The 24079-nt window shown below is 48.4% G+C and overlaps 1 protein-coding gene across 1 annotated transcript in view; it reads left to right on the top strand.

Annotated features, from left to right (window-relative positions):
* Positions 1-24079, top strand: part of GNG7 (G protein subunit gamma 7) — a 155267-nt gene that overhangs the window by 15295 nt on the left and 115893 nt on the right. The window lies entirely within an intron of this gene.

The raw sequence follows: 24079 nt of genomic DNA, 5'->3' as shown, positions 1-24079 counted from the left end.
TTCTGTCACTGAGCATCGTATTCTCAGGGTCCGTCCACGTTCATATTTTACAGCAGAATAGTATTCCTTTGTACGCATCTGTCACGTTGTTTTGATGCATTCATCTATCAATGGGCACTGAGGTGTTTCCACTTCTCGGTCGCTGTGACTCGGGCTGCAGTGAACGTTTGTCTGCAGGTTTTTGTGTGGATGGCTGTTTTCAGTCCTCTCGGGTGGATACCCAGGAGTGGCATCGTGGGGCCCATCATCTATTTTTAAACCTCTAGATTGTTTGTGCTTCTCTGCCTGGTGGGATTTTCATCCATCTGCTGCTTCTCTCGCATCTCAGCCCTGGGGGCTTTGGCAGGATTTGAGTTCTTCTGGCTGATTCCATTCACCGGCTCCCCGCCTTCTTCCTTGTTCCTGTACAGCCGGCCTGGGGCAGCTTTCTCTGCACTGTTGATTTGTCTCCCTCCTGCCTCTGGGGTCGCACTCCTGCTTCCTTCCCCTGGCCTGGAATGCCCTCTGCTCTCTGTTCTGACAAATGCCACCTCCTTGCGGTCAGCCTGCCCTTCCTACGGCCCCCTCTTCCCCGTGCCTGGCTTCAACTTACGCTCCTGTGTCCAGTGATGCCACCCCAAACCCACTGGCCTCCCAGCCACCTCCGCTCTGCAGTCGCCGGGGGACCTCACCCAGTTTTCTTTAGCCTGAGCTTCAGTGTTTGGTTGGTTGGTTGGTTGGTTTTATCTATAAAGGAGGCTCCTGCCTCAAGGGCGGTCAAGCAGACCACACAGAATGTTATGTCTAGTAGCCAGCAAGGATTAAATGTGCAGAAAAAAATGGGCTTTTCTTTCAGACAAAAGCATGGAGGAGTGAAAAAAGCAGAAGCAAGCTGTGATAGAGTGATGGCCCCAAGGACGTCCCCGTTCTGGTCCTGGGGCCTGTGGACATGTCACCTCATGGGGCAGAGGGGACTTTGCGGGTGGGATTAAGTTAAGGCCCCTGAGACGGGGATGACCCTGGATTCCTGGTGGGCCCAGCGTCATCCCAGGGTCCTTATAAGAGGGAGGCGGGAGGGTCAGAGGCAGAGAGAGACGGGAGAGGCTGCGCTGCTGGCTGTGAGGATGCAGGAGGGGCCGCGAGCCAGGGATGCGGCGCCTCTAGAAGCTGGAAAAGGCGGGAACCGCTGCTCCCCTGGAGCCTCTGGAAGGACCAGTCCTGCCCACACCTGGATTTAGCCCCGTGAGACCCAAGTCACACTCCTGACCCCCAGAACCATGAGAGAATCAATGTGTGTGTGTGTGGTTTTTTTTTTAACATCTTTATTGGAGTATAATTGCCTTACATTGTTGTGTTAGTTGCTGTTGTATAACAAAGTGAATCAGCTATATGTATACGTATAACCCCATATCCCCTCCCTCTTGCGTCTCCCTCCCACCCTCCTTATCCCACCCCTCTAGGTGGTCACAAAGCATGAGTGGGTCTCCCTGTGCTATGCAGCTGCTTCCCACTAGCTATCTATTTTACATTTGGTAGTGTATATATGTCCATGCCACTCTCTCACTTCGTCCCAGCTTACCCTTCCCCCTCCCCGTGTCCTCAAGTCCATTCTCTACGTCTGCGTCTTTATTACTGACCTGCCCCTAGGTTCTCCAGAACCTTTTTTTTTTTTTTTTTTAGATTCCACATACATGTGTTAGCATTACAGCATTTGTTTTTCTCTTTCTGACTTACTTCACTCTGTATGACAGTCTCTAGGTCCATCCACCTCACTACAAATAACTCAATTTAGTTTCTTTTTATGGCTGAGTAATATTCCATTGTATATATGTGCCACATCTTTATCCATTCATCTGTCGATAGACACTTAGCTTGCTTCCATGTCCTGGCTATTGTAAATAGAGCTGCAATGAACATTGTGGTACATGACTCTTTTGGAATTATGGTTTTCTCAGGGTATATGCCCAATAGTGGGACTGCTGGATCATATGGTAGTTCTATTTTTAGTTTTTTAAGGAACCTCCATACTGTTCTCCATAGTGGCTGTATCAATTTACATTCCCACCAACAGGGCAAGAGTGTTGCCTTTTCTCCACACCCTCTCCAGCATTTATTGTTTGTAGATTTTGATGATGGCCATTCTGACCGGTGTGAGGTGATACCTCACTGTAGTTTTGATTTGCATTTCTCTAATGATTAGTGATGTTGAGCATCCTTTCATGTGTTTGTTGGCCATCTGTATATCTTCTTTGGAGAAATGTCTATTTAGGTCTTCTGCCCATTTTTGGATTGGGTTGTTTGTTTTTTTGACATTGAGCTGCATGAGCTGCTTGTATATTTTGGAGATTAATCCTTTGTCAGTTGCTTCACTTGCAAATATTTTCTCCCATTCTGAGAGCTGTCTTTTTGTCTTATTTATGGTTTCCTTTGCCGTGCAAAAGCTTTTAAGTTTCATTAGGTCCCATTTGTTTATTTTTGTTTATATTTCCACTTCTTTTAGGAGGTGGGTCAAAAAGGATCTTGCTGTGATTTATGTCATAGAGTGTTCTGCCTGTGTTTTCCTCTAAGAGTTTTATAGCGTCTGGCCTTACATTTAGGTCTTTAATCCATTTTGAGTTTATTTTTGTGTATGGTATTAGGGGGAGTGTTCTAATTTCATTCTTTTACATGTAGCTGTCCAGTTTGCCCAGCACCACTTATTGAAGAGGCTGTCTTTTCTCCATTGTATATTCTTGCCTCCTTTATCAAAGATAAGGTGACCATATGTGAGTGGGCTTATCTCTGGGCTTTCTATCCTGTTCCATTGATCTATACTTCTGTTTTTGTGCCAGTACCATATTGTCTTGATTACTGTAGCTTTGTAGTATAGTCTGAAGTCAGGGAGCCTGATCCTCCAGCTCCATTTTTCTTTCTCAAGATTGCTTTGGCTATTCAGGGTCTTTGGTGTTTCCATAAAAATTGTGAAATTTTCTGTTCTAGTTCTGTGAAAAATGCCATTGGTAGCTTGATAGGGATTGCATTGAATCTGTAGATTGCTTTAGATAGTATAGTCATTTTCACAATGTTGATTCTTGCAATCCAAGAACATGGTATATGTCTCCATCTGTTTGTATCATCTTTAATTTCTTTCATCAGTGTCTTATAGTTTTGTGCATACAGGTCTTCTGTCTCCTTAGGTAGGTTTATTCCTAGGTATTTTATTCTTTTTGTTGCAGTGGTAAATGGGAGTGTTTCCTTAATTTCTTTTTCAGATTTTTCATCATTAGTGTATAGGAATGCAAGAGATTTCTGTGCATTAATTTTGTATCCTGCTACTCTACCAAATTCATTGATTAGCTCTAGTAGTTTTCTGGTAGCATCTTTAGGATTCTCTATGTATAGTATCATGTCATCTGCAAACAGTGACAGTTTTACTTCTTCTTTACTGATTTGGATTCCTTTTATTTCTTTTTCTTCTCTGATTGCTGTGGCTAAAACTTCCAAAATTATGTTGAATAATAGTGGTGAGAGTGGGCAACCTTGTCTTGTTCCTGATTTTAGTGGAAATGGTTTCAGTTTTTCACCATTGAGAACAATGTTGGCTGTGGGTTTGTCATATATGACCTTTATTATGTTGAGGTAAGTTCCCTCTATGCCTACTTTCTGGAGGGTTTTTATCATAAATGGGTGTTGAATTTTGTCAAAAGCTTTTTCTGCATCTATTGAGATTATCATATGGTTTTTATCCTTAAATTTGTTAGTATGGTGTGTCGCATTGATTGACTTGTGTATATTGAAGAATCCTTGCATTCCTGGCATAAACCCCACTTGCTCATGGTGTATGATCCTTTTAATGTGCTGCTGTATTCTGTTTGCTACTATTTTGTTGAGGATTTTTGCATCTGTGTTCATCAGTGATATTGGCCCGTAGTTTTCTTTTTTTGTAACATCTTTGTCTGGTTTTGGTATCAGGGTGATGGTGGCCTTGTAGAATATGTTTGGGAGTGTTCCTCCCTCTGCTATATTTTGGAAGGGTTTGAGAAGGATAGGTGTTTGCTCTTCTCTAAATGTTTGATAGAATTCGCCTGTGAAGCCATCTGGTCCTGGGCTTTTGTTTGTTGGAAGGTTTTTAATCACAGTTTCAATTTCACTGATTGTGATTGGTCTGTTTATATTTTCTATTTCTTCCTGATTCAGTCTCGGAAGGTTGTGCTTTTCTAAGAATTTGTCCATTTCTTCCAGGTTGTCCATTTTATTGGCATATAGTTGCTTGTCGTAATCTCTCATGATCCTTTGTATTTCTGCAGTGTCAGTTGTTACTTCTCCTTTTTCATTTCTAATTCTGTTGACTTGAGTCTTCTCCCTTTTTTTCTTGGTGAGTCTGGCTAATGGTTCATCAATTTTGTTTATCTTCTCAAAGAACCAGCTTTTAGTTTTATTGATCTTTGCTATCGTTTCCTTCATTTCTTTTTCATTTATTTCTGATCTGATCTTTATGACTTCTTTCCTTCTGCTAACTTTGGGGGTTTTTTTGTTCCTCTTTCTCTAATTGCTTTAGGTGTAAGGTTAGGTTTATTTGAGATTTTTCTTGTTTCTTGAGGTAGGATTGTGTTGCTATAAACTTCCCTCTTAGAACTGCTTTTGCTGCATTCCATAGGTTTTGGATCGTCGTGTTTTCATTGTCATTTGTTTCTAGGTGTTTTTTGATTTCCTCTTTGATTTCTTCAGTGATATCTTGGTTATTTAGTAGCGTGTTGTTTAGCCTCCATGTGTTTGTATTCTTTACAGTTTTTTTCCTGTGATTGATATCTAATCTCATAGCGTTGTGGTCGGAAAAGATACTTGATACGATTCCAATTTTCTTAAATTTACCAAGGCTTGATTTGTGACCCAAGATATGATCTATCCTGGAGAATAGTCTATGAGCACTTGAGAAGAAAGTGTATTCTGTTGTTTTTGGATGGAATGTCCTATAAATATCAATTAAGTCCAACTTGTTTAATGTATCATTTAAAGCTTGTGTTTCCTTATTTATTTTCATTTTGGTTGACCTGTCCATTGGTGAAAGTGGGGTGTTAAAGTCCCCTACTATTATTGTGTTACTGTTGATTTCCCCTTTTATGGCTGTTAGCATTTGCCTTATGTATTGGGGTGCTCCTATGTTGTGTGCATAAATACTTACAATTGTTATATCTTCTTCTTGGATTGATCTCTTGATCATTATGTAGTGTCCTTCTTTGTCTCTTGTAAAAGCCTTTATTTTACGGTCTGTTTTGTCTGATATGAGAATTGCTACTCCAGCTTTCTTTTGATTTCCACTTGCATGGAATATCTTTTTCCATCCCCTCACTTTCAGTCTCTGTGTGTCCCTAGGTCTGAAGTGGGTCTCTTGTAGACAGCATATATACGGGCCTTGTTTTTATATCCATTCAGCCAGTCTGTGTCTTTTGGTTGGAGCATTTAATCCATTTACATTTAAGGTAATTATCGATATGTATGTTCCTATTACCATTTTCTTAGTTGTTTTAGGTTTGTTATTGTAGGTCTTTTTTTCCTTCTCTTGTGTTTCCTGCCTAGAGAAGTTCCTTTAGCATTTGTTGTAAAGCTGGTTTGGTGGTGCTGAATCCTCTTAGCTTTTGCTTGTCTGTAAAGGTTTTAATTTCTCCGTTGAATCTGAATGAGATCCTTGCTGGGTAGAGTAATCTTGGTTGTAGGTTCTTCCCTTTCATCACTTTAATTATGTCTTGCCACTCCCTTCTGGCTTGCAGAGTTTCTACTGAAAGATCAGCTGTTAGCCTTATGGGGATTCCCTTCTATGTTATTTGTTGCTTTTCCCTTGCTGCTTTTAATATTTTTTCTTTGTATTTAATTTTTGATAGTTTGATTAATATGTGTCTTGGCGTGTTTCTCCTTGGATTTATCCTGTATGGGACTCTCTGTGCTTCCTGGACTTGATTGACTATTTCCTTTCCCATATTAGGGAAGTTTTCAACTATAATCTCTTCAAATATTTTCTCAGTCCCTTTCTTTTTCTCTTCTTCCTCTGGGACCCCTATAATTCGAATGTTGGTGCGTTTAGTGTTGTCCCAGAGGTCTCTGAGACTGTCCTCAATTCTTTTCATTCTTTTTCTTTATTCTGCTCTGCTGTAGTTATTTCCACTATTTTGTCTTCCAGGTCACTTACCCGTTCTTCTGCCTCAATTATTCTGCTATTGATTTCTTCTAGAGAATTTTAAATTTCATTTATTGTGTTGCTCATCATTGTTTGTTTGCTCTTTAGTTCTTCTAGGTCCTTGTTAAACGTTTCTTGTATTTTCTCCATTCTGTTTCCAAGATTTTGGATCATCTTTACTATCGTTACTCTGAATTCTTTTTCAGGTAGACTGCCTATTTCCTCTTCATTTGTTTGCTCTGGTGGGTTTTTACCTTGCTCCTTCATCTGCTGCATATTTCTCTGTTTTCTCATTTTGCTTAACTTACTGTGTTTGGGGTCTCCGTTTCGCAGGCTGCAGGTTCGTAGTTCCGTTGTTTTTGGCGTCTGCCCCCAGTGGGTAAGGTTGGTTCAGTGGGTTGTGTAGGCTTCCTGGTGGAGGGAACTGGTGCCTGTGTTCTGGTGGATGAGGCTGGATCTTGTCTTTCTGGTGGGCAGGACTGCGTCCGGTGGTGTGTTTTGGGCTGTCTGTGAACTTAGTATGATTTTAGGCACCCTCTCTGCTAATGGGTGGGGTTGTGTTCCTGTCTTGCTAGTTGTTTGGCATGGGGCATCCAGCACTAGAGCTTGCTGGTCGTTGAGTGGAGCTGGGTCTTAGCGTTGAGATGGAGATCTCTGGGAGAGCTCTCACCGATTGATATTACGTGGTGCCAGGAGGTCTCTGGTGGACCAATGTCCTGAACTTGGCTCTCCCACCTCGGAGGCTTCGGCCTGACACCCGGCCAGAGCACCAAGACCCTGTCAGCCACATGGCTCAACTTGGTACGAGGGATGCTTGCCAGTGAATTAAGGTGCGAAAAAGACACAAGGCATAAATACCAAAGGTGTTGCATGCGGTGCCAACACTCTGGTTCCACGGAGTCCAATGTATGTGGTTTTAAACCCAGAATTAGTGGCAGTTTGTTACAGCAACTGCAGGAAACTAATGTGGTTTAGGGAACTACAGCACAGATGAAGCTCTGTGTCCTCACAGCTTCTCATCTTGTTTCTGGTCCGTGACACGGATCACAGTTCCTCCCTGTCGTGGGCTGCACTGCACCCTAAAGGGAATGTGGAATTTCCAACCACACACTTTCCACCGTGTTTGTGGCTGGGCCCACAATGCAGGATTCTCTCCTGGTGCCTCTTGGAGACGTGTTTCCCATTATAGTTAATGTCAGCTGCATGTTTTTAGAGGGGTTTTTATCCACTCAACCCAGGTTGAATCTTCCAGAATGTGCTAGAATGTGTGTTCTGGGGCTAATGCGCTGCCTTCCTGCCCACAGAGCTGCAGTTGCATCTCTTTCCCCTCCTTCTGCCCCAGGTCAAGGTTCCAGTGATGTACTGGTCACTGTTGTCTTGCATTTAACTTTGTGCATGGTGGTTCTCACGCAGGGCTGCGTTGGCCCCAAGAGCAACTTCCTGTGGTGCCCCTCTTAGGGTCTGTCTTCAGATATGGAAACTGAAGCTCAGAACAGGGGAGCCAACACCCCAATGTTCATAGCGGCGATATTTACAATAGCCAAGACGTGGAAGCAGTGTAAATGTCCATTGACAGAGGAATGGATAAAGAAGATGTGGTACATATATACAACGGAATATTACTCAGCCATGAAAAAGAATGAAATAATGCCATTTGCAGCAACGTGAATGAACCTAGAGATTATCATACTAAGTGAAGTAAGTCAGACAAAGACATATTATGTGATATCACTTATATGTGGAATCTAAAAAATAGTACAAATGAACTTATTTACAAAACAGAAACAGACTCACGGTCTTAAAAAACAAACTTCTGGTTACCAAAGGGGAAAGGAGTTGGGGGGGATAAATTAGGAGTGTGGGGTTAGCAGATACACACTACTATATATAAAACAGGTAAACAACAAGGATTTACTGTATCGCACTGGGAACTATATTCAATATCTTGTAATAAACTATAATAGAAAAGAATAAGAAAAAAGAATACAGATACATTCACATACGTGTATAACTGAATCACTTTGCTGTATACCTGAAACTAACACAGTATTGTAAATCAACTATACTTAAATTAGAAGAAAAAAAAAAAAAAGAACTGGGGAGCCGAGTCAGCAGGGACCCCAACCGCAGGCTCTACCACCCTGTAGCTCTTTGGTGAGACGAAGCCAATCACGCTGCCTACGTTTTGCACAGGCTTTTTTGTCTCGTCGAGGGAACCAGCCATGCTTCCTTCTGGCTGTGGAATTGGGTGTGTGAGGCTGGCATTGGTGTACCTGTCTCCCAGCATTGAAAACTGTGGCCTCGTGTGAAAAGATGCTCCACGTCCGTAGCCCTCAGGGAAATGCAAATGAAAACCACAGTGAGACAGCCCTTCACATCCATCAGGATGGCTAGAATCAAAAGACAGACAGTAACAAGTGTTGGTGAGGACGTGGAGAGGGTAGAATCCTCGTGCCCTGCTGGCGGGAATAGAAAACGGGGCAGCTGATTGGAAAACAGTCTGGCAGCTCCTCAAAAGGTCAAACATAGAGTTTCCATATGACCCGGCAATTCTACTCCTGGGTGTCTGCTTAAGAGAAATGACAATATATGTCCACACAAAAACCTGAACGTTTAATGTTCACACAGCGTGATTCACAGGGGCCAAAAAGGTGGAAGCCACCCAAATGTCATTTCATCAACGAACAAGCAGATAAACGACACTGTGGTCCATCTGCACACGGGAGCGTCACTCAGCTGTGAAAAGGGGTGAAGCCCTGACACTCGTTACAACGTACATGGACCCTGAGAACACGATGCTCAGCGAGAGAAGGCAAACACAGAAGGACACACAGTGCGTGATTCCATTGATGGGAAACGTCCAGAACAGGCGGACCCACAGACACAGAGAGTGGGTCCGTGGTTGTCAGGAGCCGGGGAGGAGGATGGGGAGTGCCTGCTGACGGGGATGGGGCTTCTCTTTGGGGTGATGGAAAGTTCTGGAACTAGACGGTGGTGATGAGTTCACAGCTCTGTGACTATATTAAGTGCAATTGAATTGTACACTTTAAAATGGTTAAAATTGTAAATTTTATATTATGTTTATGTTACCAAAAAAGCCCTCCACCTGTTGGTCGAAGTGGTGACATTTCAGGGCGTGAGCCCATTGGCAGTCCTTGACGGGCTGTGGGGGACTCCCGTTTCTGGCTGAGGTAAAGCCCGTGGAGCCATGATCTCTTGACACATTCTCGTTTTAAGCCCCGACCTTGAGAGTCTGGCACAGGGGCGTGAATTCCTCTGCGTCTGGGCCTGCTGAGCAGTCACACCTTGGACGTAGGTCCCGCCAACCCTGGGCCCTAACCGGCCATGCGTGGAACTTGGAAGGAAGGCAGGTGCTCTGGGGTCCCTGGGAGAAAGCAGTGAGTGAGGCAAGGCTGTGGGATTGTTGAAAGTCCTGCCCTCCTTTCAGGAAGGCGGACTCGGAGCAGGGGTAAGGTGTGGGGGAGGTGAAAGGTCAAGAATTATGGAACTTTCTGGAACCTTCTGGAACCTGGTGGAATGTAGGTGGCCTTGTGGCATAGTGAGACTTTGGGGTTGGAGTGATTGCTTAGCCACTGGATGACTTTCTCCCTGCATGATTTTGGGCCAGAGGACGAGAGACTTTTGGACGGGGCAAGAGGACCTTAGGGTGTCACAGGGATGGACTTGTTCTTTGAGCCAAAGGGACATTTGCACTGACATCTGTGGAAGGTTGGCAGTGCACAGGCCACGCTCGGTCACTGCTAGGGCAGCGTCCGGTTACCCGGGAGTGGCTGGCGGGCCGGGAGAATTACCTGTGCGCTGTAGACATCTGCGTTGTTGTCTCGCAGGTGCAATCCCCGCCGTCTGCGTTCCTTGCCCTCCACGCCGGACCTTCTCCAGGCTCATTGCCTCCAAAGCAGGGTCCCCCCTCGGCCCTGCTGGCAGTGGGGCTGGGTCATCCTCTGGGGGGCCGTCCTGGGCACTGTGGGGTGTGGAGCAGCCTCTCTGGCTCCGCCCACTCGATGCCAGGGGCACCCCCATCCAAGTCATGATGACCACGGATGTCCCCAGACATTGTCCAGTGTCCCTGGGGTGGGGTGGGGGCAGAATTGGTATGTAATGGGATCAAAGCCAAAGATAACGTGTTTGGAATCGTCGGCTGCTCTGTGATGCCCGTTGACATCAGAGTGAAGCTTGAAGGCCCACACTGACTCAGCGCTGCCTGGAATGTTCTGTCTCTAGACGATGTTCCCAAACCATCTTCCCTAGGAAAATTCTTGGTAGCATGTATGGAAATGTAATTAAGCGGCCGTTTTTCCTCTGCGGGGGTGACATAGATTTGGGTCTGTAATAAAGACGAATGAGTCCCTCTAGCCCTGAGGGCCAGGCTGGGTAGGCTTTCTCAGCCTCCCCGCTGCTGACATCGGGGCTGCGGTGGAGCTGGGTCGTCCTCTGGGGGCCCGTCCTGGGCGCTGTGGGGTGTGGCGCAGCCTCCCCGGCCCCCCCCTACTCGATGCCAGGAGCCCCCCAGTTGTGATGACCACAGATGTCCCCAGACATGGCCCAGCGTCCCCTGGGGGCAAAGTTGTTTCTCTTCTTCATTGAGAACCTCTATGCAATATACGTGAATGTAAGTTTTTCTTGGTATCCTACAGGATCTTGGGGAACTGTTTCCCAGCTGTCCTCTGTGGGGCAAAGCCCACATATGAACCAGTTTAGGTCATGGCTGTCCTTCAGAGCTGTCCTCAGGAGAGGGGCCACGCAAGCTGAGATTTGCAGTCTCTCACCAGCCTGGTTTGGTAAATAATGTTCCCTGCCTTTCTCCCTCCGAGCGAGTGACCTCTTTCTCTCCTTGCTGGCCAGCATTTCCTGGTCTTTGCAGTCACGGGTTTTCAATGGATAACACTGAGCTTGGCCATGGCATTCTCCCTTCCAGTATTCCTTGAGCCTGGATGTCTCATAAAATCCAGACTCCTGTTTCCTGCGATGGTCCTGGGGTTTAATGAGGCCCCCTCTGTGGCGGAGAGACCCTTCCACCGTGCATCTGTCTCCAAGAATGTGATCTGTTTCAATTCATTTATGAATATGACCAACTGTCAGGGTGGTTGGCACAGTCAGGATATATCTGAAGAATATAAAGCAGTTTGCAACCCCATAGAATGTTCCATGTGTTAAAACATTGGCAGTCCCAAGTGTGTAAAAATCTGGACTTTTATCTATTCCGGTCTCAGCCAGAGGGGGAGGCGTTCTGGCAGTTCTGTTTTAAGAAAAGTAGTACGATATATATACATATATATAACGTATAGCATTGTTTTCTGAATCAGTTTTTATTTTTGGTGACACACAACAGCACAGCTTTCAAACCTGATAATGCAGAAAAACTGCCTGATGTAGTATATGCTATTGAGTGTGAAAATCTGGTTATGATTGTCAGCTAAGGATAATTCACCACCCCCAGATTTCACATCGAAGCAGGTGTCCTCTCCATCTTCCAACAGTCACCTTGGGAGACCTTGTCCTTGGAACACTGCATGGATGTGATTGCCTTCAAGAGCAGGCTGCTCTGCTTTTGTATATTTCAAATATACAAATCTGTATGTTTCAAATACATTTCAGATTTTCATCTTTAGAGGGTAGATTTGAATTTGGAAACAGTCCGTATTAGCCTGCTAATGCCGCGTAACAAGTCACCACAAACTTAGTGGCTTGAAACAACACACATCTATTGTCTCACAGTTTCCGTTTCCGTGGGTCAGGAATCCAGGTGCAGCTTAGCTGGGTCTTCTGCTCAGGGTCTCTCAGGCTGCAGTCAAATTGTCGGCCTGGGCTGCCGTCTTATCTCAACTGGAGAAGGATTGCTTCCAAGCTCACTCATGTGGCTGTTGGCATGGCTTAGTTTCTTGTTGGCTGTTGGCTGGAGGCTGTTCTCGGTTTTTTGGCTGTTGGCCGGTGGGCCTCCTCAGCATGGAAACCTGTTCATCACAGCAGCAAAGGAGAGAGTCTGCTAGCAAGGTGGAAGTTACATTCTCACACAAGATAGTCATGGAAATGACGTCCCCAGCCAATGCCGTATTCTAGCGGTTAGAAGCAAGTCACAGGTTCCGCTCACACTCAGCAGGGGGGCAGAGATACAGGCACGGGGACCAGGAGTTGGGGGTCGCTGGGGGACCATCTTAGAGTGCCCTCCACCCAGCCAAAGGTCACTCAGTGGTGAGTAAGGTGGACGGCCCAACAGGAGCAGGGTTGATTTTTGCTTGAATGGGAGATATACTATTATTGCCAAGTCACAGGACTGTATTTCTTCGGTATAAGATTTTTGCTTTGTCTCTGAAAGTGATTTCTGAGGATGCATCCAGAAATGTCATGAGATGGCATATTGCTTGGAAATAGTTTCTCAAGGTGGCTGTTTGAAGAGAAGGATGCCTACTTAGTTCTTTCATGGTGGTTAATCACCCAGCTACTTGCCTTGGATCACCTCATGTGTTAATGGAGAATTAGAGACCAGCCTTTGCTTGTTTCAAGGGTGACTTAGGATGGGATGAGAGGGCGGGAGGCATGCTTGGAGTACTCCTGGATTTGGAGTCCTTCAGGTGTGGGTTGCATCCAGGCTGTGCCACTCAGCAGCTCTGTGACTTTGGTAAGTCACTTAACTTCTCTGAACCTCCATCTTCTCCAGCAAAATGGAGATGTAAGGGTGACACATAGGAGAGGGCCATTAGTGGGAAAACTAGTGAAATCTGAATAAACCGTGGAGCTTGGTTAATAGTAACATAGCAACGTTAATGTATGACAAATGCACCCTGGTTATGTGAGTTAACATTAGGGGAAGCTGGGTGAAGGATAAACAGGAGATATCTGTATTATCTTTGTAACTCTTCTGCAAATCTAAAATCATTCCAAAGTAAAAAATTTATTAAAAAAAAACCAAGAAGACTCTATTTTTCACCTTTAAAATGGTGAATTTTTTTTTTCTTTCCTTTTTTTTTGGTCGCACCTGGCGGCATGCGGGATTTTAGTTCCCCAACCAGGGATCACACCCGTGTCCCCTGCAGTGGAAGCGGGGGTCCTAACCACTGGACCACCAGGGAATTCCCCTAAAATGGTGACTATTAATAAAAGTAATACCCGTGTTGATGAGGGTGTGGACAGAAGGATAGTATATGATGGCATAATCTTTCTCAACAATAATTTAGTAGCGTGTTTCCGGGAACCTTAAAAATATGTAACGGTGTCTGATCCCTTAATGCCACCTCTAAAAATATATATTAAGAAATACATCAGTAATTAGAGATAATTAAAGTAATTAGATGGGCATAAAGATGCTCTCAGCAGCATTATTTATAAAGCAAAAAATGGGAACAGTCTAAGTGGCCAATAGTAAGGAAATTAGTTAATCAATTATGATATATTAACTCAATGTTAATATATCATGGGCAGCCATGAAAAACTATGTTTTCAAAGAATACTTAGTGATGTGAGAAAATGCAGTGATAGAATGTTAAACAAAAATGGCAGAGGAAACAGTGCCTAGTTGCTTTCCTTATAATTAAAAGCTAATTCCTGGGGCCAAAAGCTCAGCTGAAAGCTTCAGGTTTGCTTTTCTAGAAAGCCGTGGCCAATGCCCAGTAAGTTATATGCGGAGATGTTCTGTATGGTGCCTGTGTCTTAGGGCGCATAGGCTCCTAATGTGAGTGACAGCAGATGGGGTTACCTGTGCATTGACTGCCAATGACAGCACTGCCACCTCTCGGAGTTAGGTTTCCGGAGCCGAAATCCACACGAATTTCATCTCCACGGAGCAGTCTTTATCTTTTATTTTTTTAAAGTCATGTTCCTTGCTTCTTTTTAAATTTTATTTATTTATTTATTTATGGCCGCGCTGGGTCTTCGTTTCTGTGCGAGGGCTTTCTCTAGTTGCGGCGAGCGGGGGCCACTCTTCATCGCGGTGCGCGGGCCTCTCACTATCGCGGCCTCTCTTGTCGCGGAGCAGAGGCTCCAGACGCGCAGGCTCAGTAATTGTGGCTCACGGGCCTAGTTGCTCCGCGGCATGTGGGATCTTCCCAGACCAGGGCTCGAACCCGTGTCCCCTGCATTGGCAGGCAGACTCTCAACCACTGCGCCACCAGGGAAGCCCAGAGCAGTCTTTAAAGTACAAGTTGGGGGGCTTCCCCGATGGCCCAGTGGTTAAGACTCCACGCTTCGATCCCCGGTTGGGGAACTAAGATCCCGCATACCGGGCGTGACGCGGCCCAAATCGGGAACTTTTACGATTAAAAACAACAACAACAACAACCCTCCCAGCTTCTCAGGACACTTGGAGGAGCTGAGGTCATCGGGCCACTTCCCACGTGGTGGCAGCTGGGCCGGGAGCAGTGCCCCTGCCAACAAGCCAGGTGTCGTGTCTCCAGGGAGCCACATCGCCATCACCCGCCCGCCTGCCTCAAACTCGTGACCGCGGGACGGGCACGGAGCTCAGCGCGCCGCCTCCTCGGGCCTCGAGGGCGAATGTTCTCGGGCGAGCTGCTTCCCAGCACACAGCCCTCCAGGAGACGGCGGGGAGTCAGGGGAGCGTGGCGGATGCTGAACCCGTTACCCGGGAGCACTTTCTGATCGGCGCGAAGGACGCGGCTCGGGGGCCGGCATACGTGGGGGTCAGGAGAGCTGGGGCGTGGGGTGAGGCTGGGAGAGCAGGAGGGAAGGCCAAAGAGGTGGTGCTGTGGGCTGAACTGTGTTCCCCCCAAAAGATATGTTCCAGTCCCAACCCCTGGTACCTGGGCATCAGGCCTCATTTGGAATTAGGGTCTCTGCAGATGTAACTAGTTAAAATGAGTCATGCTGGGGGACTTCCCTGGTGGTCCAGTGGTTAAGGCTTCACCTTCCAATGCAGGGGGCACGGGTTTGATCTCTGGTTGGGGAACTAAGACCCCATAGGCTGGTGCAACCAAAAAAAAAAAAAAAGCGTACTAAAAAAAAAGAAAGAGTTATACAGATTTCGGTGGGCCCTACAGCCAACGGATGGTGTCCCTACAAGAAGGCCACATGAAGACTCAGACACACAGAGAAGAAGGCCGTGTATGACAGAGGCAGAGATTGGGCTGATGTGTCTACAGGTCAAGAACTTCAAGAATTCTTTAAGAATCACCGGCGGCCCCGAAAGCCGGGAGAGAGCAGGAAACGCTTCCTCCCTCACAGCCTCCGAGGGAAGCAGCCCTGTGGACACCTCGATCTCGGGCTTCTGGCCTCCAGCACTGAGAGAGGATACATTTCTGTGGTTTGAAGCCGCCCCCGCCTGTGGTCATTTGTTGCGGCCAACCCCAGGAAATGAATACAGTTGGTGAGGGTCAGGTCATGAAGTAAACAAGGTTTGGAAAACCAAAACAGAACCCCCCAGCAAACCACATAGTTGGAACTTGTCAGGTATGGAACATCCGGAGGTGCCCGGATTGCTGCGGCCTGACTTCTGGTTTCACCTCATTTCTGCCTCCCTAGTTTGGTCTCTGAGTGACGGGTAGAGTCCAGCGCTTACTGCCAAGGAGTTACTTTCAACGGAGCAAGTGGTTTCCGTATTTGCCACTGGGCCATGTCTGAGGACGTCAGCGGTTGTCACGACCAGGAGCTCCTGGCACCGAGTGGGCGGGGCAGGGAGGCCGCTCCACACCCCACAGGGCCCAGGACGGCCCCACAGAGGACGGCCTGGACCCAAATGGCCGCAGTGCCAAAGGGGAGAAATCCTGTGTTAGTTCTTTGGAAAAACAATTGAGTTAGGTCCCTAGCTCAAACTAGACACCGGAATAAATCCCCGACGGTCAGGTGGTGTAAGCCAGGGTCACCCCCAGTGTCTGTGTCTCCTCCTCTCCCTCCCACTCAGGTGTGTATTTAAATGTGTGCAGCATCCTAGGACCTCAGAGGTCAGATGGTCACGGGACGCACGGCTTCCCGGGGGTCCGTGGAATCCCTAAGCCAGGGGGTCTCACTCAGGGTGATTCTGCCCCCAGGGGACACTGGATGACATCTGGGGACATCTGTGGTGGTCACGACTGGGGGTGCTCCCGCCGTCGATGGGGTGGGGTCAGGGATGCTCCTTCACCCCAGAAAGTGACCGCAGTGCTGATGAGGAGAAAGCCTGGCCAAAGGTGACCTTCCGATGAAAGCGTATTCTGTGGGTCTCAGCACCGGGACCAGAGCTGCACCGAGGCAGCTGGGGCTCCGGGAAGATGAGCTGGGGCAGCTGTGCCCGTCCTTGCCTAGCACGTTCTGCCCTCCAGAGGCTGCAGGGCTGACCTTGCAGGGTCAGGGAGACGTGGTTCCCGCCAACACCAGAGCACAGAGCAGAAGCCTGGCTCCACCCCACGTGAGAGCGAGGTTGAGATGACAGCGCAGCCCACGCACCGCAGCCTCAAAGGCAGACAGGCTGGCGGGCTGCCAGCCGCCAATCACCCCGACAGTCCCGCACACCTACGATGACACGCGCTCCCTGGGGCCGGGCTGGGGCGGGGCTGGCAGTCGGGGAGTGGGCAGACCCCCTTCTGGCCGAGGAGCGGATAGATCGTGGGGCAGGCCTCCTTGGCCAGAGCCAGGCGGAACCAGCCCGAACTCCTTTCACTTCCAGGGAGGCTTCCTCTGCTGTCTTCATGCCTCCAACAGAACCTTCAGTGAACACTTAGTCTGAGAAGAGAACCCTGCAGGGCCTTGAGGCGGTGGGAGAGGATCTTTGTGCAGAGCCAGTAAACACTATGAAGGGCCAGGGGGTAAATATTTTCAGCTTTACGGGCCAGCTGGTCCTTTGTTGGAGCGAACGTCATAGCTGACGCATAAGTGAGTGGGTGTGGCTGTGTTTCAACCAAACTTTATTTACAAACACAAGGGGTGGGCAGGATTTGGCCCACGTGCTGATAGGTCAGCACCGCCCATCTTCCGAGGCTTCCTCCCAACTTGGTGGCCGAAGGTTGGCTTTATTGCCTCTCGGAGCCTCAGTTCCCCCATCTGGAGAGTGAGGATGATTACGCTCCTATGGACCCGTGTGTAGATTGTTAGCTATTGTAGGTCAAGTGATTCTCATCTGGGATGTCCTGCCCCAGGGGACACTGTCTGGGGACATCTGTGGTCGTCACGACTTGGGGTGATCCTGGCATCAAGGGGGTGGGGGCCAGGGAGGCTGCTCCACACCCCGCAGCGCCCAGGACGCCCCTGACAGGGAATGACCCGGCCGTGAATGTCTGCAAGGCCGAGAGGAAGAAACCCTGATGTAGATAAAAGTGACCAGTAAGTCAACTTGCAGAGACCACGATGCCGAGTCATATTAGCTGTCTGTCTGGCTTTCTTTGGACTACGGCTTCACCCTCATGTTCCAGAACTCTCCATCCATAAAACCGCTGCCCTCCCCCAGGCCCAGGCGCTGGCTGCGCACTCAGCAGGCCTCGCTGCAGCACCGCCTGGGCGCCATGGCCTTCCGAGTGCATGCGCCACGTTGCCTGGATCCGCCTGGGATGTTCCAGAAGATTCCTTACGTGGAGCAGCCCCTGCGCCGGGGTCCACCATGGCTGTCGCAGGAGCCACTCAGCCACCTGTCTTTTCTCCCCCTCCTCACTCCTTTCCTGGGAGCAAACCTCCCCTGCTTGATCGGCATATCCTGTTCTTAGCGTCTTTTCTTTTCTGGGCTTTATATAACCCTGTCGTTATTGGATGCTGTCACAGGAACTTAATGTTCCCTCAATCACATTTCAAAGCCTTCTTGAACATGAGTAGCTAATTGTCATCACTCCCTTCTTTCCTCTTTCTTCTTAAATGAACTTTTCATTTCAGACTAGTTCTAGATTCACAGGAGAACTGGGGAGACAGTACAGAGAGTTCCCACGTACCCGCCCCCCCACAACCAGTCCCCCTGTTCTTAACATCTTACATCAAATCTGGTATATTTGTCCCAATTAAGAAACCAATACTGATATGTCATTATTAACTAAAGTCCATACTTCATTTGGGTTTCTTTAATTTTCCCCTGATGCCCCTTTTCTGCCCCAGGACACATGCAGGATCCACGGGACGCCGAGTTGTCACATCTTCTAGAGGTTTTCTCAGACTCTCTGTCCCCAGGAGCCATTTCTCCCTCTAGGGAAGTATTACTTGGGGCCGTTACCGGTGGCGATTTTGCAGACGGTAAACTGCCCTATCTAGAATGATAAGAAAATATTTTGCTCACCAAGTCGAGATATTTTGGATGCCTTTTGTAGCCAAGGTTGATAAACAGGAGGTATTTGCTACCAGAAGTCGGCCCATGGATGTTTTTCAAGGTGATGGGAAAGCAACAGCCCCTTCTCTGACTCTTAAGAGAAACGACGCCTCTGTGGCGGTGAGGTTTCGTGTTGCAGATGGCCTGGGGTGATCTTGCTGGGTGATGGTGAGGGGCAGCGGGGTCCTTCTGGTTAGGACCCGGAATCTAGTTTCCCTCTGCAGCGGTGCCTCCGTGTGAGCAGTGGTGCCATCTCCTCATAGACCATCGTCCAGTCTGGGGGTCGCAAGCTACAGCCTCTGGGCCGGATCCAAGCCACCTGGGTTTGTACAGGTTTGTCGGCACAGAGCCTCACCCACTGGTCGATGACTGGCCAAGTCCAGTAGTAGCGACAGTGGCCAAAAGTATTTGCCGCTGGCCCTTCACAGAAACACTTTGCTGAGCCCTGGCCTTGTCAACAAAGCAGTTAATAGGTGTTCTAATGTTATGAAGAAGTCCTACTAATAAAGAAGTTATACGCTATTAACAATATGCCAGGCACTGATTTCTGCGTTTGATAGATGTTCACTTATTTAATCTGAAAAAGCCAACCTGCTCAGGTGTGAGGTGCTGACGTCATTGCCATGTCACAGATTTGGAAACTGAGGCACGGGCGGGCCTTAGTCAGTCATGAAGGTGGGACTGAACGCCGCCCATGCTCCCTCTCAGATGCAGGACTATCTGTCCCCACCCACCCCCTTCCGGGGGACTGAGTGAAGCTATTTTAATTTTGAGTGGAAAACGAAATCTGTGTGTACATGGTTTTTTGTTTTGTTTTTTTTGTCAGAAATTGGTCCTCTTCCCAAAGCAGTCGCCCGTTCCCCCATACGGTACAGCGCCAGGTAGGGGGGGGGATCTGATGATTGCTGCCTAGCACAGTGGGGCGATCGTGTCCCCCTGGGGACACTGGGAGAGGTCTGGGGACGTCTGTGGTTGTCACACTGGGGGTGCCCTGGGCCTCGGGTGGATGGGGGCAGGGATGCTGCTCTACCCCCACAGCACCCAGGACGGCCCCGCACAGAGGAGGACCCGCCCAGTGTCAGCAGGGCTGACGGGGGAGAGCCTGTACTAATTATTTGGGAAAATATTGAGTCTGATCCCTGCTCACATCAAGAAGCAGAATCAACCCCCGGGGGTCAGACGGTAAAAAGCAGGGAGACCCCACCTTGTGTTACACGGAGGAGGGTTGGGAGTCTCCAAGGCACCAGGACACAGAGCTGAGGGCAGCAGCCTCCTAACCCCCCTTTCTGCTGAGCCCCCAGAGACCTTTAGCCCCTGGGTCAAGCATGCCAGGACCTTTTGTCCCGTCTGATTGGGGTGTGCTGGCCCCTGATCTGTTCAGTCCCGTGGCTTTGGAGCAGCGTGTCAGCCCCGGGGGGCTCCCCGCGAGTCTCTGCCGGGGCTCAGGAGCTCAGGTGGCGAGGCTCAGGCTGCCATCCCCCACCCCCCGGGCTTCTCCTCCCACGTCGTGCAATCAGAGCTCCTCAGGGTGACACATTTAGATGGTTGCTGTGGTGATGAGTGAAGGCTGGGGTGATAACTGCAGTGTGTGTCTATATCGAGCCTCCAGTGAGGCAAGGTGAGCCTGCCACACGCTGGTGGGATGTCGCTGTGGGAAGGGAAGGGGGCTCAGGCCTCCCGGGCCCACCCACTCGGTTCCCAGAAGGGGCCTGGGCCGGGGGGGGGGGGTCTGCCTGTCGCCAGGTGCTGGGTCCCTGCCATTCCTGCCCATGAGGGGCATGCCAGAGCAGAGGGGCATCTCGCCTCCCAGGGGACCCTGGGTCACGCCTGGGGACATCTGTGCTTATCACAACTGGTGGAGGGGCTCCTGGCATGAGTGGGTGGGGACCAGGGGTGTTGCTCCACACCCCACAGTGCCCAGGACGGCCCCCCACAGAACGACAGGCCCCCATGTCAGGAGGGCCGAGGGCAAGACCATGCTTTAGAGGGAAGCAGATCAAGGCATTGGATTTGTTCAGTCTCAGAACCAGCTGCTGGTATTTCTTGATAATCTGTGAGACCCCAAAGGCTTCCTTTTCTTGTCCCAGTTTTTCTACTGCGCTCCCCTCGTTGAATTGACTGTGTCCCGTTAGTCTCCTGTGTCCCCCCAGATGATCAGGTCTATAGATGGGAAAACAAGAAAATGAAAAATCCAATGCTGTTAGTTGCTTGCTGTTAGAAAATCGTACTGGTTGAAAAAAATATACATGGAGCTGTCTGGTGAATCAGCCCAGATGGCAGGTGTATCAGTCATCTCTTGCTGTGTAACAAATGCCCTAAAAACTTAAACAACCAACATTTACTCTCTCACAGTTTGTATGGGTCAGGAACTTGGAAACAGCTTAACCTGGTGGTTCTGGCTCGGGGTCCCTCAGGAGTCTGTAAAGCACACGTCAGCCGGGGCTGCCTTATCTGAAGGCTCGATGGGGCCAGAGGAGCTGCTTCCAGGATGGCCCTTCACATGGCTCCTGTCCACGTGGGCCCCCATGGCGCTGCTTGAGCCTCCTCACTACATGGTGGCCGGCTCCCTGAGAGCAGACAGAAGCCACACGTCTTTTATGACTGATCTCAGAAGTGACCTGCTATCACAGCTGTCACGTGGAATTGGTCACGAAGACCCTGATACCAAGCGGGAGGAGACTGCAGGAAGGCCATGAATCTCAGGAGGCTGGGGGCATTGGAGACGCTGCCACAGCAGGTGAATGTAGCTCTGGAAATCAGTCAGGATGGGAACATTAGTTGCCCAATGTCCCTAAAAAACTAAAAAAAAAAAAGGGCACACCACCTGCCACCACAGAGAGATGCTCTATGGAGTGACTGAGATTGTGATTTTATCAGGAATTAGGGGCACAGTCCATTCCCAGGGCAATCTGGGTGGAGTTGCAATTCCTGGAACCCTACTTGGGATGCCTTTTGTCCACTTACTTCAGCCGCTTTCACCCTCCTCCCTACAAAGCTTTGACGACAGCAACAGGGTGGGTGGAGGGCAAGTTTCTATGGTCCCATCTCTGCGTTCCACGCAGTGTGGAGCCGAGGGAGGAAGAGGTGCCTCGCCGAAAGCTTCACGCCAGGAGGTGGAAGGGGCTGAATCTCCCAGGCAGGGAGTGGTGATGGGAACGGGTGAGAGTCAGGCTGATGGCGCGGAGTCTGGCCCGCGCAACGAGAGAAGGAAAGAGGTTGCCTGCTGCCCGGTGCGATCTTGCAGAAATCAGCTCAGCACTGGCCAGAATATGCTTTCCATCGGCCAAGTGGGATTTGGGAGTAATCCCAGGGCGTGATTCTATTAGGGCTCTTGTCTGATCCGCTCGTGGGGCCTCAGTGGTCCCTGGGCCTGGGGATGGCTCCGGAGTAGGTTAATCCAGGCTGGAGTGGCCAGAAAGTCTTGATCCTGATGGCATGATCTTGTTATGATACTGGCAGGGGCTTTGGGGGAAACGTAGAAAATCCATTTGGCCAGGATTGACCCAGCTTGTGTCTGGGTCCTGTCCACAACAGCCTGATGAATCGGCTGGTCAAGTGTGAGCGCAGAGCCGTCATCTGCGCTATGATGGGCTCCCTCCTCCCTCCCTCCTTTTCTTTCTTTCCCTTATCAGAGTTCCTGGTTCTCGGTATGACCCTCCTAATTTGTCCCTCTTTTAATAGGCCGCTTTTTAGAGTACTTTTATTTATTTTTTTTATTTTTTGTTTATAAATTTACTTATTTATTTTTAAAATTTTTGGCTGCGTTGGGTCTTTGTTGCTGCACGTGGGCTTTCTCTAGTTGCGGTGAGCAGGGCTACTCTTTGTTGCAGTGCACTGGCTTCTTGTTGGAGTGGCTTCTCTTGTTGTGGAACACGGGCCCTAGGCGGGCGCGCTTCAGTAGTTGTGGCTCGCGGGCTCTAGAGCGCAGGCTCAGTAGTTGTGGCGCACGGGCTTAGTTGCTCCGCGGCATGTGGGATCTTGTGGACCAGGGCTCGAACCCATGTCCCCTGCATTGGCAGGCGGATTCTTAACCACTGCGCCACCAGGGAAGTCCTGGGGACCTGCTTTTAAATGTAATGTTCTAGGGCTAGATTCACTTACATCGTCGGGTGTTACAGTGTGCAGTCGGCAGAATAATGGACCCCCAAAGACATCCGTGTCCCGATCCCCAGAACCTGTGAATGTGTCACCTTATGTGGTAAAAGCGACTCCGCAGATGGGGATAAGTTAAGGCCCCTGAGATGGGGATGAACGTCTGGCCTATGAGGCGGTCACACCAGTGCACCTCCCTGCGGCCGCGTTGCGAAAGGTCCTGTGCTTTTCCATCTGGGTCCTGCTGAGATGCTTGAGGGCCCCTCGGGCTCAGCGAATCGGGAATTAAGAACCGCAGGTGTTGGTCTCCAGCTCCTATTGCATTAGGTGTGAAGTGAAAAACAACAATTAAAAAAAGGAAAGAAAAAGCATTTTCCTGGAACACCCCACACGAGAGGTGGGGCTGCCACGCCCATATGACCTTGGATGGGTGGAGGTCCCTGTCAGCATTGGTCTCCTGGGTGTTCAAGCAGGAGCCCACCCCGCGTCAGGTACAAACCTCTTCAAATCAGAGAGCTCCGTCCGCTACGAAAACGGAGAGGGTTCCTAGTTCCTACCCTCCACTCGGTCAGAATTGCCCGATGGTTCATTACCTGACCTTCCAAGACTAGACAGGCCAGACCCATACACACAATAATAATCAGAAAATGAAGTAGTAATAATGAAATAATAATGAATTATTCCGATAAAACGAATAGAATAAGGAAAAGAATAAAATAATGAATAATTATGAAAGAAGATAAAAATAATTTTGGGGGGTTCATCAGTCTTATTTGTGTTAATTAAGCACAGCTAATGAACGAACACTTATTTATTCACGTCGAGGCAATTTTCTTTGCCAGATCAGGGAACAGTTTGTAAAGACAGAAAATCACCAGGCTATACCATGGAATCTGTGCAGTGAACAGAAATCACACTTTTGTAAATATGTTCTTCACACATACCAAATACTACTGCTGTTCTTTTTTTTTTTTTAATTTTACTTATTAAACTGTAGTTGATTTACAATATTGTGCTAGCTTCAGGTGTACAGCTTCAGATTCTTCTCCATTGTACTCTATTACAAGATACTGAATATAGTTCCCTGTGCTATACAGTCGGTCCTTGTGTATCTATTTTATATGTAGTAGTATCTGCTAATTCCATACTGCTAAGTTATCTCTCCACCACCCCCCATCCCCTTTGGTAACCATAAGTTTGTTTCTGTCTGTGAGTCTGTTTCTGTTTTGTAAATATGTTTATTTGTATCATAGTTTATGTAAGTGATATCATATAATATTTGTCTTTGTCTGACCTACTTCACTTAGTATGAAAATCTCTAGTTGCATCCATGTTGCTGCAAATGGCATTATTTCTTTCTTATTTTTAAAATATTTATGTATTTATTTTTACCTGCATCGGGTCTTAGTTGTGGCACGCAGGCTTCTTTCTAGTTGTGCTGTGCGGGCTCCAGAGTGCGTGGGCTCTGTAGTTGCGGCACACGGGCTTAGTTGCCCCATGGCCGGTGGGATCTTAGTTGCCAGACCAGGGATCGAACCTGCACCCCCTGCATTGGAAGGCAGATTCTTAACCGCTGGACCACCAGGGAAGTCCCTCATTCTTTTTTATGGCTGAATAGTATTCCATTGTAT

Source organism: Eschrichtius robustus, chromosome 2, assembly GCF_028021215.1.
Source record: "Eschrichtius robustus isolate mEscRob2 chromosome 2, mEscRob2.pri, whole genome shotgun sequence".
Classification (NCBI taxonomy): Eukaryota; Metazoa; Chordata; class Mammalia; order Artiodactyla; family Eschrichtiidae; genus Eschrichtius; species Eschrichtius robustus.
Note: the sequence above shows the minus strand (reverse complement) of the source record. Positions and strands in the feature narration are given on the sequence as shown.